The sequence below is a fragment of the Euphorbia lathyris genome, chromosome 6 (assembly GCF_963576675.1).
Source record: "Euphorbia lathyris chromosome 6, ddEupLath1.1, whole genome shotgun sequence".
NCBI classification, from domain to species: domain Eukaryota; kingdom Viridiplantae; phylum Streptophyta; class Magnoliopsida; order Malpighiales; family Euphorbiaceae; genus Euphorbia; species Euphorbia lathyris.
The window spans coordinates 79,994,564-80,013,222 of NC_088915.1; the positions used below are offsets into that span (position 1 = coordinate 79,994,564).

Sequence of the window (18,659 nt, forward strand, 5' to 3'; positions counted from 1 at the left end):
AATATTCATATTCCTCAATTACTATCAATTATTTCTTAGGTATTACCAAATATCGATATTCCTCAATTACTATCAACCTTAGGTCCGAAGAATTTAACCTAGAGCTCTGATACCAAACTGTCACACCCGACCCTAGACAACCTTAATCGGCATCGGACGTGAAATAGAAAGATCATAATCAATACTTAGGAGTCTCAAATTTATCCAAATATCATCATATCATATTTATTTACCTCAACATATATTTACCAACTCCATTATATTACATTTGAAATACTAAAGTTCTAACCATAATTCTAACAATAAGCAGCCAACTTCCAAACCTCGCCTAATCGGTCGGTAACCTTCTCTATATCCTGTACTTTTTCACCTAAAAACATTAAAACATTTAAAAACGTGAGACAAAAATCTCAGTAAGAAACTATCAACTATAAAAACCAACTTTACTTAATATAGCAACATATATACATTTATAAAGGATTTAATCAAAACCTTATAAAATATACTCAAAACTTAAGTTCATATAACTTTATATATATATAATGCATCATATCAAAACAAATAAACGTTTCATCAAACAATTCATAATCAAATAAATGTTTTATCAAACTCAAATAAATGTTTTATCAAACCAACTCGTAATCAATCAAACGTAAAACCTTATATCAAAATCAATCATAACCGAAAACATAATCCAAATGAATTTAAAATATTGTATCCATCCTCGAGTTTCTCCCCTTAAGTATCAATCCATAACCACATATATAATCGAGACGTCTCTTAACATTGCCTATCCCATATGGTCTTACCCAACACTTCGCTGCCATACCCAATAGGTCTTCAGACTGTGTACACAGACCATGTCCCTCACTGAACATGGTCTTCAAATATAAAACCACCGATCCGGATAGCTCTCGATGGATATAAAATCATAAAATCATAACGTGTTCAAATTTCCTTTCACAATCAAATTCCAAACTATTTCATAACCAGTTATTCAAAATATCAATCATGAAGCAATAAAAATTCCAAAAAAAAATCAATCAAATTAAACCTTAAATCAACATAATCAGGTAAAATCTGAAATTCACATAGAAGCATAGTCAATAGCTTCGTTTGAACTATAATTTCACAATAAAAAGCAAAATCATGAAAAATCTCAATTTTATAAAATTCCTACATAACCTTAAAATATCACTGTCTGAAAATTCGGTAATTATATATATATATATCTATATACATAAAACTCAAAATATAGTTGATAGTTACTTACCTTGGCTACTAATTGAAGAAAACACACCCGTTCAATTCGCCTCTAAACTCTGTCTAAGACGTTTGCTCTCCAAACACTGCCGAAACTCAAAAACTCTTCGGTTAGGACTTAGATCTATACATAAGGATGCTATGATTTCAATTTCGAGTGATTCGGACGATCGAATCTCCGTAAATCAAAGAAACGGTGGAAAAACGGTTCAGAGAAAACTGATGAATCTTAAAAGGAAAAGAAAACAATATATATATATATATATATATATATATATATATATATATTTGAAAGAAGATGACGATGGAACAATTTGGAATATATATCCAAATTTATCAAATATCACGTTTGATCTTCAATCTTTCTATAATCTTTTTAAAAATTATTTTAAACTTTTAATTTACAAATAAAATCATCAAATTAACCCCATATTTTTCCTATAACACCAAATTAACTTCACACACCCAATAATTATAATATATAGTAATATCAAAATATAAATTTTAGAAATTTAGACACGGACGTGACAAGTATAAAACAAAGTAAGCATAGTCTAAGGCCCTGTTCTTTTTTACTTTATTTCAGCATAAGTAAGTTCAGTTCAGTTCAGTTAAGTTCAGTTCAGTTCCGCAACATTAAGTTAAGTTAAGTTAAATTAAGTTAATTTAATTTAATTTAATTTCAGTTCAATAATTTATAGTTATTTATTATAATTATAATTATTTATATATAATTTATTATAATTTATAATTTAGTATTATTTATATATAATTCATCATTATTTATTATAATCACAATTATTTATATATAATTTATATATAATATATAATTTAGTATTATTTATATATAATTCATCATTATTTATTATAATTATAATTATAATTATTTATATATAATTATATAATTTATAATTTAGTATTATTTATATATAATTCATCATTATTTAGGGATGCAATTAGGGCGGGGATTCCCCGTCTCCGTTGGTGACCCGTCCCGACGGGGATGGGAAATCACCAATAAGAATCCCCATGGGACGGGGTGGGGATAATTTTATCCCCCGTGACAGGGATGGGGAATGGTATCTTCGTCCTGTGGGGATCCCCGACCCCACCCCGTTAATCCCTGATGGGGAATTCCTGACAGATCCCCAATTATTCTTCATTATAATTAAAATTATACTTTAAATATTATAATTTATAACATTTAACTTAAATTAAATAGACTTGTTTTCAAATAAAAAATTAAATGGGATAAATAAAATAATAGCCAAGGACTAAATGGATATTTTTTTTAACATAAACTAAACTAAACGCATAGTATATATGTCATTCTTTCGAACAAAACCTAAAATTAGAAAGGAGAAAAGAAAAGAAATATATACTGATTTTTAAAAAAATATAAATGGTGATTCCCTGCGGAAACGGAGATGTGGAATAGGGAAAAAATGTTTTTAAATTGAGATGGAGGACAAATCTGTCCTGTCTAACTCGCGGGGACAGGGATGGAAAACGCATTCCCCGCCCCTAAAACCGATACTCCACGTTTCATATTACATTTCTTTTTAGAGAGTTGTATAGAAATTAAGGATATTGGAAAAAAGACATTGTTGGCCCTTAGTTATTGATTCCAATATTTATTTATTCTATAATAAGTCCATTATTCTAATTAATTTCCATAAATCTGTGTTCTATAGCAGAAAAAAAGATGACTTAACGTGTACTGATCATATAAAATGACACAGTATTGATCACATGCACCTTAATGAGCATGTAGAATTTGCTCATTCACCGTTAGATCTAGGCTTATTAAAATCCTAAGGTGGAGATTCAAAGCATCCTAAGGCTTAGATTTAATAAACCTATATCTAACGGTGAATGAGCAAATTCACTTGCTTATTAAGATACATGTGAAAATTCCTGTAAAATGACATATAATATGAAACAAAAAAGAATCTCTAGAAAGACATGTAATATAAAACGGAGGTAGTATATAATATCATTATTTTAGGTATGGAAGCTTCTATAAAGTTAAAACCGTTTTTGGGTTATATAATTTTAAGACACGACGTGAAACATGGGTCTGTGGTGGGGGTGCCAGCATAGCTGGGATATCCGCCGCTTACCCTTCCTCGCTGACCAATCTTTAATTAAAAAAAAGACACGACGTGAAACATATCAATAAATGCACTATTGGCCTACTTTTCTTTTTTTAAACTCCGCATGTGAAAAATGTTTTCTTGTCAAACATTATTTTTCCCAAAAAATTATTTTGTACTTTCTCCATTCCATTATACAAGTCATTTTAGAGTATTTTACACAAATTAAAAAATATATTGGTTAACTAAAAAAAATTTCGAAGCATTGAAATGTTAAAAAACACATGTACCAATATAAAATATTTATTATTTGGATCAAAAAACTAAACTAAAAATTTTTAAAATCCTAGAATGACTTATATTTAGATAAAAAACTAATTTGCTATAATAACCTATGTAATGTCGCGAAAGGAGTAATATTTTCTAAAGTCAAATGAAGCCTCGATTTCTAATATACTCTTATTCAAGAATCCAGTTACCAAGCATAAGATCATTCTATTGTTGACTTTTTTATATATATTATAATGAAATATTCGAATCCATATAAATAATTTTGCTTATTCTATTGGTGATATTCTAATAATAATAATAATGATATATTCGAATCAATATGAATCATTTTGCTTATTTTAGCCTGTGTAAATCTGAAACATTTCCATTTAATCTTGACATGAAAGCAAAAATATTTGCTTGGTCCGATGAGAGCATCTCGAAATATCGGATCAGTTGAGCCGATGGAAGTTTCAGAAGTTCCATCACAAATCGTGGGTGGGCCACGGATTTCCTGAGACCGGATGCATTGGTCTCGGAAGAATTGACCGGTTGGGTGGAAAAACCAATACGCCCAAGGAGATCACGTACATTCTATAATTATGTTTGAAGTTGTCGCTTCAATGGATCTATGAATATAACATGCCTTCTTCGGTGTTGTTGGGTCGAACAACGACCTAAATGTGTTGAATAGATCGACGTTGTCCCGGAACAGATTACAAGGAACAGCTCCTGAAGAGGAATACACGGTTAACAACAAAACATAGGAATTGGGATACTACTTAACAGATGATATATATCCGAATGGACTGCATTTATCAAAAAAGCTTACCACATACTGTTGAACCTAAAAAAGTTTGCTACAACAAAAGCATGAGGGTGAACAAAAGGATGTTGAGCGGGCATTTGGGATACTACAAACCCATTTTGCAATTGTTCGTAGCCCAGCCAGAAGTTGGCATAAAAGCACTCTATGATATTATGGAAGCTTGTACCATAACAACAACAACAACAACAAAGCCTTAGTCCCGAAATGATTCGGGATCGGCTAACATGAACCATCACATAAAACCATGAAATCAAGTCGTGTCGGCAACATAAATTCTCTCCCTCCACTCCCTCCTATCCACTACCATATTTTCCTCAATCTCCAATAAACTCATATCACTCTCGATCACTCTCTTCCAAGTTTGCTTAGGTCTTCCCCTACCCCTCACCATTACATCCCTTTGCCACTCTTAAATTCTCCTAACCGGAGCATCAAGCGCTCTTCATCTTACATGGTACCTTAGACGGTTTTCTCTCATTTTATTCTCAATAGATGTAACCCCCTACTTTTATACTAATTATATTATTACTCACCCGATCCTTTCTCGTATGACCAGACATCCATCTCAACATACGCATCTCCGCCACAATATTATATGATTGTACCGAGACATGTACTCCGACATATGTACTCCAAAACCTATCCTATAGAAATATATGAACCAAGCAATATCGAAGACCTTCAACAAAAACCTGGTCCCGTAAAATCCTAGAAATCCCCTAGAAATCCCCTGGAAATCCCCTTAACAAGCAATTAAAGCCATAAAATCTCCTAGAAATCCCCTTAAGTCGTATTTTAAATTGCTCAAACTTTCACGTTGTCATAAAATATAGAAATATTCAATATTCACTCAATCTTTTGCAGTTTGACCATGTTAAAAGATTGAGTGATATCAGATATATATATTACTCCTTTATATTAATTTTTATTAGTTTTAACTAAAAAAAATTTATTAACTTTATATTAACCGAATACACTAATTATTTATCAATTCCCAAAATAACAAGACAACTTAAATACGGGCATATTTGGTAAAACTCAATTAATGTGAATGAATTGAATCAAAACGTCATATACTATGAAATAAAATAAAAAATATGTAGAAAGACGGGACCGAGAGAGTATAAACCAAGTAACCGAGATTTCGTATAGTAGAAATATATATTATACACACTATATAAGGTATTCAACATCCACCGTTCGGCGGACAACACCGAATAGCTCCATGGAAGCTATGTAAAGTGCGGCCCGGTGCACTACGTGTCCCCGCTAAGCGAGGGTCCGGGGAGGGGTCCCACCACAAGGGTGTAGAGGGGGCAAGCCTTCCGCGGCCAATTTTTTTTGGCAAGAGGCCGCTCCTAAGGCTCGAACCCGCTTATATGCCTTGCGTAACATATCAATAAGATAAGAGTACCTTCTTGATACCCGGTAGGGTTGAGCATTCCTTAGTTGAATCAAAGCATTGGTATTGGTACCGTACTAGCTTTCAACCATTTGTCCGTCTTCCTTCGTGGGTTACCTATTTGCACTAGAGCTTTATTCCTTGATTGATTGACAGACAGACCGGCTTAGGGGGCCGGGCTGGTGAGAAGTAGTAGGAGACAGAAGCCTGAGACCACTAGCGGCTTACGGAAACCAACTTGCCTCAACAAGAGTTTTGCTTTGAGCTTTTTTGACTTCCTACGGAGCTTTAAATTTTCTCTACAAAAGCACCCAAAAATGTCAACTGAACACACGTAAATAACCGAAGAGCACACCAGCACTCCTGTTAGTGAATCCTAGAACCGTGACTGGCAACAATTACCTTCTTTGGCATATTCTATATATGGTCCTCTCTTGCTGATCAATTAATCCATATCAAACTTGAGAAATATCATGTCTAGTTTCATTAGGTGGAGGCCTACTCTCACTGAAAATCAGATCTTGGCTCCCAATTGCAAGACTCTGATTCCCTTCTTTCCCTCCTCCACTGCTCATCAATCAATCTATAATATCAGACTTCAGAAATCTACGTACAGTCTCATTCATCGGAGGCCTACTCTCCTCCGTCTAACCTGTAGCGTATCCGAAAATCATACATTGGTTTCTACTCCATTGAAAAGAACAATCAATCCCATTCTGATTCGTGATTCTAATATCTATATACAGGTTGATATTGAAGAGAAGACTCGAACTTTGAACGAAGATTTTGAATAAGTTACTAACTTTTCTCTGTTTGCAGGGTGATGATATTCAGATTGAACATGAGTGGAAAGTAAAGGAGTTAAAGGAGATGCTACACAAAGATGGAGAAGATGCATTTAAGGGTCTAGCCATGATTGATGCTATTCAACGTCTTGGCATTGAATATCGTTTCCAAGATGAGATTCGTGCAATTTTATTAAGACATTACACTACACCTACTAATCATGATCAAAATAATCTCCATGAGGTTGCACTTCGCTTTCGACTCTTACGACAAGAAGGCTACTTTGTGCCTACAGGTCAGTCAAGGAATCACTCATCCGCACGAAAGTGTGAAAAAACACAAATTCATACTATCTCCAGGCTAAAATTTCCATTAATAGAAGTTAATCAAAATTCGAAATCTTCACGTTTGGTATAAGAAGCCTTGATACCATCTCAAAAACAATTTCATTATCTCTAATTAACATCATATATACGACATTTCTGAATTCTGATACATACAATCTGGTTTTGGTCTGCTAAAGTATTTGCCAACATCGCAGGGGTTTTTGACAAGTTTCAGGATAGGAAATTTAAGGAAAAACTGAGTTGTGACATAAAGGGATTAATGGGTTTATATGAAGCTTCTCAGTTGAGTATAGAAGATGAAGATTTACTTGATGAAGCTGGAGAGTATAGTTATGAACTTCTAAGTTCATTAATGGTGACAAATAGTCTCGACTGTAATCAAGCTAAAGCAGTAGAGAATTCACTGAAGCATCCATACTATAAAAGCATACCAAATTTCATGAACAAAAACTCCTTAATTAGCTGTTTCAATTTCCAAGAGGGAAATCAATGGATGAATGATTTACAAGAAGTTGCAGAGTTCGAATTTCAGATTGTCCGATTGCAACATCAAGAAGAAATAGCTCAGGTTTCAGAGTGAGTCAACCTCTTTCACGATTAAATGATCAGCAAGTATAAACAAAGATAATTACCTGTAATTCCTAAAAAAACCATAAATACTAATTAAAAAATCACATTGATTCTATGATTATTTCTAATCTAGGTGGTGGAAAGATGTGGGATTATCCAAGAAATTGAAGTTTGCAAGAGATCAACCTCTTCAATGGTTCATGTGGTCCATCGCAGCCCTTACAGATCCATCATTGTCTCAGCAAAGACTTGACATCATAAAACCTCTCTCTCTTGCCTACATTTTAGACGATATTTATGATGTTTATGGTACTCTGCAGGACCTCACTTTTTTCACAAATGTGGTCGACAGGTAACTAATTTGCTCAAACAATTCTACTATAACTAACTTTAGATTAAATTAATCAACCATAAAGTTAATTAGGTATCAACAAGTTTAGAAAATCAAAGGTATAGAGTTGATCAGCTTACCAATCAAAGATATAGAGTTGATCAGCTTACCAACCATATATAACTGATAAGCAAATGATTTTGTTCATATAGATGGGACATTGGTGCCATTGAACAGCTTCCAGACTACATGAAGATATGGTTCCAGGCTCTTGACAAGATCATAAATGAAGTCAGCAACAAGGTCTACGAACAGCATGGTTGGAATCCCATTGTTTCCCTACGAAAATCGGTGATAATTTTGCATCAAATTTAATGCTAATATCCAACAAAATATACTCCTCAGACAGAAATTAAACTGATCTTGATTATCAATGCAGTGGGGAAGTTTGTGCAAAGCATTTTTAGTTGAAGCAAGATGGTTTCATACTACTAGTAACATACCAAGTGCCGAAGAGTACTTGGAGAATGGGATAGTGAGTGCAGGTGTTCATGTTGTTCTACTTCAACTTCTCTTTCTCTTGGGTGAAGGTATAAACAATGAAAATGTGGAATTCTTTGAAGGAAATCCTGGCATTATACGCTCCACAGCCAAAATTCTTCGGCTATGGGATGACTTGGGATCTGGCAAGGTAACATCAAACTTCACATCACATGGTTACTCTTTTTTCCTTCTAAAATGGACAAAAAGACATCAAAATTTGAATTTAGTGCAGGATGAGAGTCAGGAAGGCAAGGATGGATCATATGTAGAGTATTACATGAAGGAACATCAAGAATCATCGCGAGAAAAGGCAACAAAGCATGTTCTACATATGATTTCTGACACATGGAAACAGCTTAACCAGGAATGCCTGTTTAACAATCCATTTTCACCAACACTTACAAAGGCTTGTCTTAATGTTGCAAGAATGGTTCCTATAATGTATAATTATGATGAAAATTGCTGCCTTCCTCTTCGTGAGGAGTTTATGAACGAAGTAAAGATAAACAACTACTAAGGCAATTATGTTTTACATCCATATCACGAACTTACCTGCATCCAATGCACGCAGAAAATTGGGCAATTAAAAGAGTAGACAGTGCGATGGAAACTCAGTCAGGCATTTCATCAAACAATTTGGGCTCATTCTCGAACAAACTTTCTGATTCCGAAAACATCTTCAATTTTCTGGCCATTCATTGAAATTTCCCCGAGTTACTGATGGATGTGGTAGAGGCGGCGGCAGTGTTAGCAGTGTAGAGGCCGCCTGAGGCCATTGGGCGTTGTTCAGCTTAACGTTTGATTTGAGCTTTGTTTTAGGGCTTTGAACAGCTTCGTATCAGTTCTTCAATATTAGTAAAACTGGAAATTTTATTTTTTTTTAAATTGACTATGTTTAGAGATATTTTTCTCAGTATATTAATGTCAAATTAACGCTTTATATTTTAAAAGTTAATTGTATATTACGAAAAAGGTTCAAATTTGTCTCTAACATTTTCGATGAAGTGAACATTTGACCATAATATATAAAATGGTTAGATTTAACCTTAACGTTTTTAAACAGGACCAATTCTAGTCCTATATTATCGAAAATTTGAAAATGCTGATTTGATTGTCGCATCAAACTTTACAAACATCAATTACGTCTAAAATATTTAATTTGTAACTAACATAATTACAAAAAATCTGTTGACACGCTAACAATTAAGTCTGTCACAGTGTCGTGAAATTATCATCAATATGGTCCCGGGTTGGAGTTGGAGTCCATTGACTCCTTTGACTTGACTCCTTTGACTTTTTAAAGTCCTGTTTGTGGAAAGAATTATGGGGAGGAATCATTTGACTTTTTTTTTAGTCATGTTTGTGTAAAGAATTGTGGGGTGGACTCTTTTGACTTTTTAAAAGTCCTGTTTGTGGAAAGAATTGTGCGGGTGGTAAACGCGAGAAGGATAACTCTTGAACTTTTTCCGGAAAGAGTGAAATTCACACGTTATACAAAAGAAATTGATCCCCCTCTTGAAACTCCTTAAGCATGTGCTTGTCGTGTCATTTCTTAACTAGTTCCTTCATATGAAATTTAAACAATGTTCATCCTGTTCATTGAGTTGTAGTAATCTTATCAACCCGTCAGACTCTAAATCAAAACTTCATATTTTCAATAAGCTTTGTATTCTATCTCTACAGGAAGATGACATGCTTTTTCGAAGACTAGATGGTATAAGGACATACCAATAGGTGTTTTGAATGCAGTCCTACATCCCCCTAATGCATCATCTAATTTGATTGACCAATCTTTCCTAAATGCATTAACCGTTTTTTTAAGATGTGCTCTAACTCTCCATTTGAAACCTCGATTTGCACACTCCTTTGGGGATGATATGAGATTGCAACTCTATGGGCTATGATATACTTCTTAAGCAATGGTCAAATTGCTTGTTGCAAAAATGGGTACTCACATCACTGATGATAGCTCTAGGAGTCTCAAATAGAGTAAAAATGTCATTTTTAAAACAAGACTTTCTTGTAACAGCCCAATTTGATAAAATTGCTATTGAGTTTGGGTTTAAGGCCTATAAGACGGCCCCAAGAGAGCCGGTTGAATGCGCTTCCAAAAAGTCAGAAAATCATCTCTTGATGTAGTTCAGGAATGACCCGATAGGAGGTGGTTGCATCTGCCTTACTCAAAATATTAGGGTGCCATCACGCATAAAGGTTTGTTTTTGGAAAGGAACATATGTCCCTATAATAGGTTGACACGTGTAAAAGCACTAATAGAAAACGATTACAAAAAAATACATTGCCTATGCCTAAAACCTTAGCCTCTACTTTTACTTCACTCTCTAAATCATAGTATTGTACTGACTTGAGTATGAAAGTGCTACAACATCTCTATTTTGAAGATTACATGGAGATTGAAGGAAGTGATGAAGTTATTTCATTCAAATTCATTCTTAAATTTCTAGTATACACTATAAACTAATAGAAATAATTATTAAGAATTTTGATAATCTTACAAAATCATTTTTAAAAGGAGTGGGGTGCAAAAGTAACTCTAACGTTTACAATCACAAGAATTTTACCCCTAATGTCTAAAATTGTACAATTTTACCTTTAAAATTGGCAGCGAATGAGCAATTTTACCCCTAACATTAACAAATTAGGTCAATTTGAGAAACAATTCATCAAACTATCTTCTCGATTATAAATCTTGTCATTTATACTTCACATGTACATCATTTTATCACTCATTAATAACAAATAACAAACATGAGTAGACGTGGAAAAGAATTATATTTTTTTTAAATATATCGTCTTTTGTACGAGTTGGATAAAAAAAAATCATATATTTCACCGATTTTATAAATATTAATCTTTAATTCTATTATTAAATCGTAAAAAATATGAAATCCTTTTTTAGAACCAACGGATATGTAATTGATGCAGAATAAAGAACAAAATATTTATGTTTTATAATAATATCTGAAATTAACCTAACTTACCAATTTTAAGTATAAAATTACTCTTTACTACCAACGTTAGGGATAATATTGTACAATTTTAGACCTTCGGAAAAAAATTATTCATGATTGTAAACGTTATAATTATTTTTGCATCTTATCTTTTTTAAAAATTTATCTATAGATAACAACAACAAAAAGCACGTTTATAGTTTATATAGCTTTATTGTTAACTTTATAATTTTTAAATAATTTTTTTACACCATTAAATTAGAAATCTACATGTTAGCATTGTCAGGTAAAGAAAAGAAAAACTAAAATAGAAAAAATAAATGATTTATTATTATAAATGGACTAAGATTCTATTTTTTTTTTTACTTAATTTCAGTATCAGTAATTTCAGTTCAGTTCGGTAGCATTCAGTTCAGATCAATAATTTATCATTACTTATTATAATTATAATTATTTATTAGAATCATTATTATTTTTATAAGCTTTTTATTTTAATTATTGCTAGTTTTAAAGGATTATATTATTACTTCAGTTTCAGTAATATTCAGTTCAGTTCAGTTTACGTAATTTCAGTAAAAAAAAACAGAACCTAACTAACCCTTCTAACCTTTTACCTTCTAAAACAGAAGAAGTTTTTTTTTTTTTTTCATTTTCACTGAACAAAAGGAATTAAATATGAAGTAGAAACAAACCAAAAACATCAATTCTTGTGAAATATTCTCAAACTTTTGGTTTCGAAGTTATAATAAAAATGCATTAATATTTTTAATTTTTATAAAAAACATTAATAATTTCTACATTTTTAAAAATAGGATTTTATAATGTATAATTTAATTGTTTTATATATTTTCTTGTGATTTTATATTTTTTATTTGATAATAATGTTTTTTTAGATATTAAAAAATAAACGTATTCATTCTGTAGGAAATCTCTTACAAGATCAATTCAGATTAGCCCTGATTCGTTTAGAAAATGTGGTTAGGAGACTATAGGTGGAGTAATTAGGCACAAATTGATACCGAACCCTCAAAATTTGGTTATCAATTCTATTTTTATGAATTATATATATACATAATTTAATAACAATAAATAAATAAACTATATCTAATTAATATATATTATTTATTTATTAGATTTTTCGATCCGACCAATCTAAATCATTTGGTTGAATCAAATGATCCCCATCTAACTATATAAGAATCAATCCGATTCTGACAATATTGCTAATTACATGTGGCAGAGGAACCTAATAAAATAGTTAGGAGCCACCATTGCCACCATTGGGGTCCAAAATTGTACAGTTGGACTACACATATCCTAGGAATAATTAGACTTAATGAATTTATAGCATTTATAATCATTGGATACAACTTTTATGACAAGTGATACAATATTAATTGAAGGGTAAATAATTTAGTAGTTCTTTATTTTTTACCTAACATACTGTTTAGTCCCTCTATTTTGAAAAACACATTATAAAGTCTCTAACTTTTGCTAATATTAACCATTTGATCCTTTTGTCTAGTTTTTTTAGACAAAAGGATCAAATGGTTAATATAAAATAACAGAGTAACATGGTCAACTTGTATTATACTGTGGTTGTCCTAAAAGTTAAGATATATTCGGTTAAAAATCTAAAAAAATAGATAAAAGGACCACAAGGTTAATATTGGCAAAAGATATGGACCTTAAAATGTGTTTTTCAAAATAGAGGGACTAAACAGTGTATTAGATAAAAACTAAGGGACTAATAAATTATTTACCCTTAATTGAATGGGCCAAAACGCTTGAATTGAATGGCCAAACGTTTGAACTTCGGTCAAAGAACGAAGCTAACATTTGGGCCCAAGCCTCGGAGAAATACATTCGGTTATTGAACGAAAAAATAAAGCTTCGACACATGGATCAATAGTCACTCTAGATCTCAAAAGAACGCTTCCCCAACTCATATTTAACACAGAACGAAAAGATATGGTTTGAAGACAAATCAAACGTTGCCACGTGTTCAGATACATATTTTGTTGCCTATAAATAACTTTGGAATCAAAGCTAAAGGTACGTAATCTAACACACGTTCTTTCTTACTTAATTGCTTTCAAGTTGTTTAATATTTTCTCAAGTATTCTCCTGACTTAAGCATCAGAGAGGATTCGGCGGACCTCCAGCTTTTTTTCTAACGGTTGTTATTGTTTCAGGTCACCGGAAACAGTTAAAGTGTAATTTGCAGAAAGGAAGATATCACCAAGTAAATATATTTAGAGTCAACCGGTCATAAAACATTATACATTCATTTAATTTAGGGTAAATTTCAAATAAAACTTCTGTGGTTTTACTAATTTTCAGATAAAGGATTGTAGTTTACTTTTTATCAAAACGAGGATTGAGGTTTCGCACTTGGATTAATGTTATTAAAACCATCTTTAACGACCTGAAAATGAAAATTTTCGAGAATTAAAGTTGTTCAATGTCATATTTTCTATTGTTCCTTCCTCTGGAAAGGGATTAGCGAAGGAGAGAGTGGTCAATTGTTCCTTCCTCTGGAAAGGGATTAGCGATGTGTTTGCAGAGTTCTGCTCGGGGGTTGGCTTGGAGGTGGGTAATGGCAAATCCATCAGTTTCTGGAATGATGTCTGGATTGGAGACAAACCGTTGTTAGAAGTGTGTAGCTCCCCTCCGCCTAGCAATATCCGTAATTGGAGGATCGCCGATGTGGTTGATTCTGAGGGGGACTGGATTTGGACTAAGTTTGACTCCTTTACCCTTGATACTCTCCTTAGAATTAGAGGAGTGAAGATTAGTAACCAAGAGGATGATAAGGATAGGCATTGCTGGGCCCTGACTAACAATGGAGCCTATTCCTGCAAATCGGCCTTTGAAGCTTTTTCCCTTAACAGGTCCGGTCCTCTCTCTGATATTTGGAAACTCATTTGGGCCCTTAAAATCCCTTACCGTATTAGGAGTTTCCTGTGGCTGGGGGTTAAGGACAGGTTGCTTACTAATTCGGATAGGCACAGACGGCATATGGTGGATTCTGGAGCTTGTAGTAGATGCGTAGGCAATGATGAAACGTTGTGCCATGCTCTTAAGGACTGTTCTAAGAGTAAAGAGGTGTGGAAGAAAATTCTCCCACACCACATTCTTCCTTCCTTCCTAGGCCACTCTGAGCGCGACTGGTTTTCTGATGGTGTTTGTGGGAAGTTACTGGCTAACATGGATCATGGTGATATATTCTTTGCAATCGTCTGTCACCAAATTTGGAAATGGAGGAATGAGGAGATTTTCGGTGATAAAACTATTTTTATTCCTAAGTTAGCTGAGTTCTTCTCTAAAAAACTCTCTTTTATTTCTGAGAGTTTCAAAGGGGACCCCCTGGCCAGGTCTACCCAGGAAAGAGATATCCACCTCCTTGGATGGAGCAGGCCGAGAGAGGGGGAGGTGAAATTGAACACAGATGGTTCCTGCCTCAAGGATGGGAAGATTGCTGCCGGAGGTGTTCTTAGAGACGCGGGGGGCGCTTGGTTGTCTGGGTTCACCCAGAACCTGGGGTTGGGCTCTTCCTTTTCAGCGGAGCTTTGGGGAATTCTCTCTGGTATCAAGCTTGCCAAAGCCTGGGTTTTAAGAGGTTATCTGTTGAATCTGATAACATGGAGGCCATTAAAATGATTTCTGATAATCATGCTATCTGTCTTAATAGCCGCAACCTCATCAAGGCTATTAAAAGGCTCTGCTCTTCCTTTGAGTTCATTAAGTTCAGCCACATCTTCAGAGAACAGAACAGGGTTGCTGATCGCTTGGCGGCGGCTGGTCGAGGAGATGTTGGGCGTCACTACCCTTTCGGATCCTCCTATCTTTCTCTCTTCTCTTCTTCTTGAGGATAGGATTGGGGTCAGCTTCCCTAGGCTGATCCCAGGTTATCTTTGGCTGTTGTTTTTTCCTTTCCTGTTTCTACCAAAAAAAAATGTCATATTTTCTATGGAACTACATTTTCAATTTTCAAAAATCATCTTTTTTGGGACTTTCTCTCTCTAAACATTAACTTTCTCTCTCTTTACCAAACACCATCTAAATAATCTCAAAATAAAAAAGTTGAAGAATTAAAGTTGCTTAAAATATTAGTAGTTCTTAAAATATGTCATTTTTAAAGTCGTCAATGGTGATTTTAATAGTATCGATCGAAAAAGTCTTTATTTTGTTAAAGTTGAAAACCTCAATCCTCGTTTTGACAAAAAGTAAACCACAGTCCTTTATCTGAAAATTAGTAAAACCATATGAGTTTTATTTGAAATTTACCCTTTAATTTATACATAATTAATAAGTTTTTATCTAACAAAATAATTACTCAATATTTATTATTATTTCCTTAACAATTATTTACCGAACAAAATCATTAATTCATCAAATACTTATTATTATTTTCAAAAAATTATTATTATTTTTTTAAAAATTATTATTTGAATATTACAATCAATAATTGAATAAAATTATTAATTAAATAATTATTATTAATTATTTATAAAGTGATAAAATAAATTATTGAATTGAAAATAAATAGACACAACACACAATTTTGCAAGACACAAAACACAAATATTTATACAAAAAAATCTAGCAAGACACAATTTTATCGTTTCTCTATACAGAAAAAGAAATTAAAAGAGAGCCAGGCTCCACTCCACAAATAAAGAAAAACAACTAAATAATGTGTTATCTAAAAGATGGAAACTAATAAATTATTTACCAATTTTTTTTTGTTATAAACTGAATCCTTTAGTTTGATTTTTTTTTATTGACTTTGATAAATTTGACCGATAACGACCTCAAAACGAAATTTTTTAAGAATTAAAGTTGTTTAGTATCATATTTACTATGAAACCACTTTTTTAATTTTTCAAAATCATCATTTTTAAAATTTACCTCTCTAAACATTAACTTTCATTTAGTACTTATTTTTCCAGTACTTAATATTCAGTTTTATCAGACAACACTTAAGAGTCCATTTAGTTCATCGGTTCCAGTTTATTATTTGCTATTGCTGTTAGTTGTTTGATATTGTTGATAGGTAATATTTTCTATTAAAAACAGTTGTTTTAATAGACATTTTATTTTCTGTTTAAAATTAAAAGGTAAAAAATAGTTCCGAAAAATGAAACCAAACAGATATTAAATCCTAGTTTTATTAAAAATAAGATAAAAATGATGAAAAAGAATACAATCTCAAAAAAGGAAAAAAAAATCAATGCTCAAACTCTATTAAAGTCATAAAAAAATCAATGCATTATTCGTAACCGAATCTTACTATTGACTCATACTTACAAGATGATGATGATAATAATAATAATAATAATAATAATAATAATAATAATAATAATAATAATAATAATAATAATAATAATAATGTTTATTCAATTAATATTCTTTTCGAATAAAGTTTTGACTGAAACCCTAACTACATGCTTCTTAATCTTTATTATTGTTGAGAAGTATTTTCTCAAGATAATCCAAATACGAATACGAGTTTAAAGCTTACTTTTTATAGAGCATGAACCCGTTGAGAAGATTGCAGCAGAAGAACGGATAATCTCGTATTACCGGTTACGAATCACCCATGCTGAGGTCAATCGGGAGATGAAAATGATAAGTCCACGAACTAAGAGCGGACGATTGAGATAGAGAAAGAGGATGACACTGAAAGTGAGCCAGAAAGAGACAACTACTTGATCCTTAAAGCTTAGAGCAAAGCCTAACTATAATCCTCGCTCTTTAGAGAAATCTGACCCATTATTATTACGTGTGGGACGTAATTATTATTCAATCCATAACTTGAATAATGCTAACAATTATTTCATTTAGTTTTGCCTAACTTAGATATAATATATAAAAAATTATAATGAGATATAGTTATCAATTTAAGTTTTTAGGTTAAGGGCCCATTTGGCTTTCCTCATGTTTGTTGTTGCTGCTTTACTGTTTGTTGTTTCTGTTACGGTTTTGCTGTTGCTGTTGCTGTTGGAAAAGCAGGGATTTCCTGCTTTTATAAAAAAACTACTTTTCATATATGAAAAAACAAACAACAGCTCCTAACCAAACACCTAAAAAGGCAAACATGAAGTAAAGAAACACCCCCTAAATAGTTTTTTTTTCTTTTTCACATGCATGTCACAGATTAGAGGTAAGCTACTAAAACCTGCATTTATGGTCTCTAAAACTTAAGGTACCTCAAATATTTTTAAAATCCCTTATTATGTTTGTATCTATTTTTATCCAAAAAAAAAAAGTTTGTGTTCATCTATTAATTTAATATTTAAATTAAGAGTTATGCTATTAAATGAAAATAATTAATGGAAACTAATCTGAATATTAGTGAAATTGAAGATTAGACATTTAAGTTTCTTTAAAATATATATAAAAAACGAAATAGAAGATCTAAAAGTTTCTTTATAACTCATTCCAAACCAAAATTCTAAAAGAAAAAACGAACTGTCAGTTCGGTTTGATAATTCTATACGGAAAGAGTATAATTTTTTTTTGAAAATTTGTTTTAATGATAAAATGACGTACATATGCACCGGAGATGACAAGATTCATGACTAAGAACACACAGTTTGATGAATTATTTCTCAAATTGACTCAACGTTAGGAGTAAAGTTGCTCTTAGTAGGTAAAATTACTATTAGCTATCAACATTATGGGTATTTTTGCACTTTGTCCCTAAATGATTTCTATTTACCAGACATTCATAGAGAAAATAAGGGTTATACCTATATCAATAACACAAACTATTGTACACGCTACAAGCTCATAAGAAATTTGCTTGCGAAAGTGATATAAATGCTATAAATGTTTATACTTACCTATCGGTTTAAACTTTTGGGTTAATCGGCCAACAAATACCTTTAGGGTAAATTACATCCATGGCCACTGATCTTTACCTATTTTAACATTGTGGCCACTGAATTTCAATTCTTCACGGTATGGCCACTAATAAAATTCTTAATACGGGTGGCTATTCAACTTTAAGAAAGTCCTCAAAATAACCGTTAACAACCTCAAAATGAAAATATTCAAGAATTAAAGTTGTTCAGAACGACGTTTACAATGAAACAACATTTTTTATTTTCAAAAATCACATTTTTTTTAGCTTTCTCTCTCTAAAAATTCACTCTCTCACTCCTAACCAAACAACACCTAAATGACCTCAAAACGAAAATTTTCAAGAATTAAAGTTCCTTAGAATATCATTAACTCTTCGATTT

General features: G+C 32.3%; 1 long non-coding RNA gene across 1 annotated transcript; it reads right to left on the reverse strand.

The window, feature by feature from the left end:
* Positions 1–3,849: 3,849 nt before the first annotated feature.
* LOC136232092 (uncharacterized) lies at positions 3,850–7,742 on the reverse strand. Its single transcript, XR_010690300.1, has 2 exons — positions 5,873–7,742; positions 3,850–4,361 (listed from the first exon to the last, which is right to left on the reverse strand). It is a non-coding gene; the product is annotated as an uncharacterized lncRNA (long non-coding RNA).
* Positions 7,743–18,659: the final 10,917 nt, after the last annotated feature.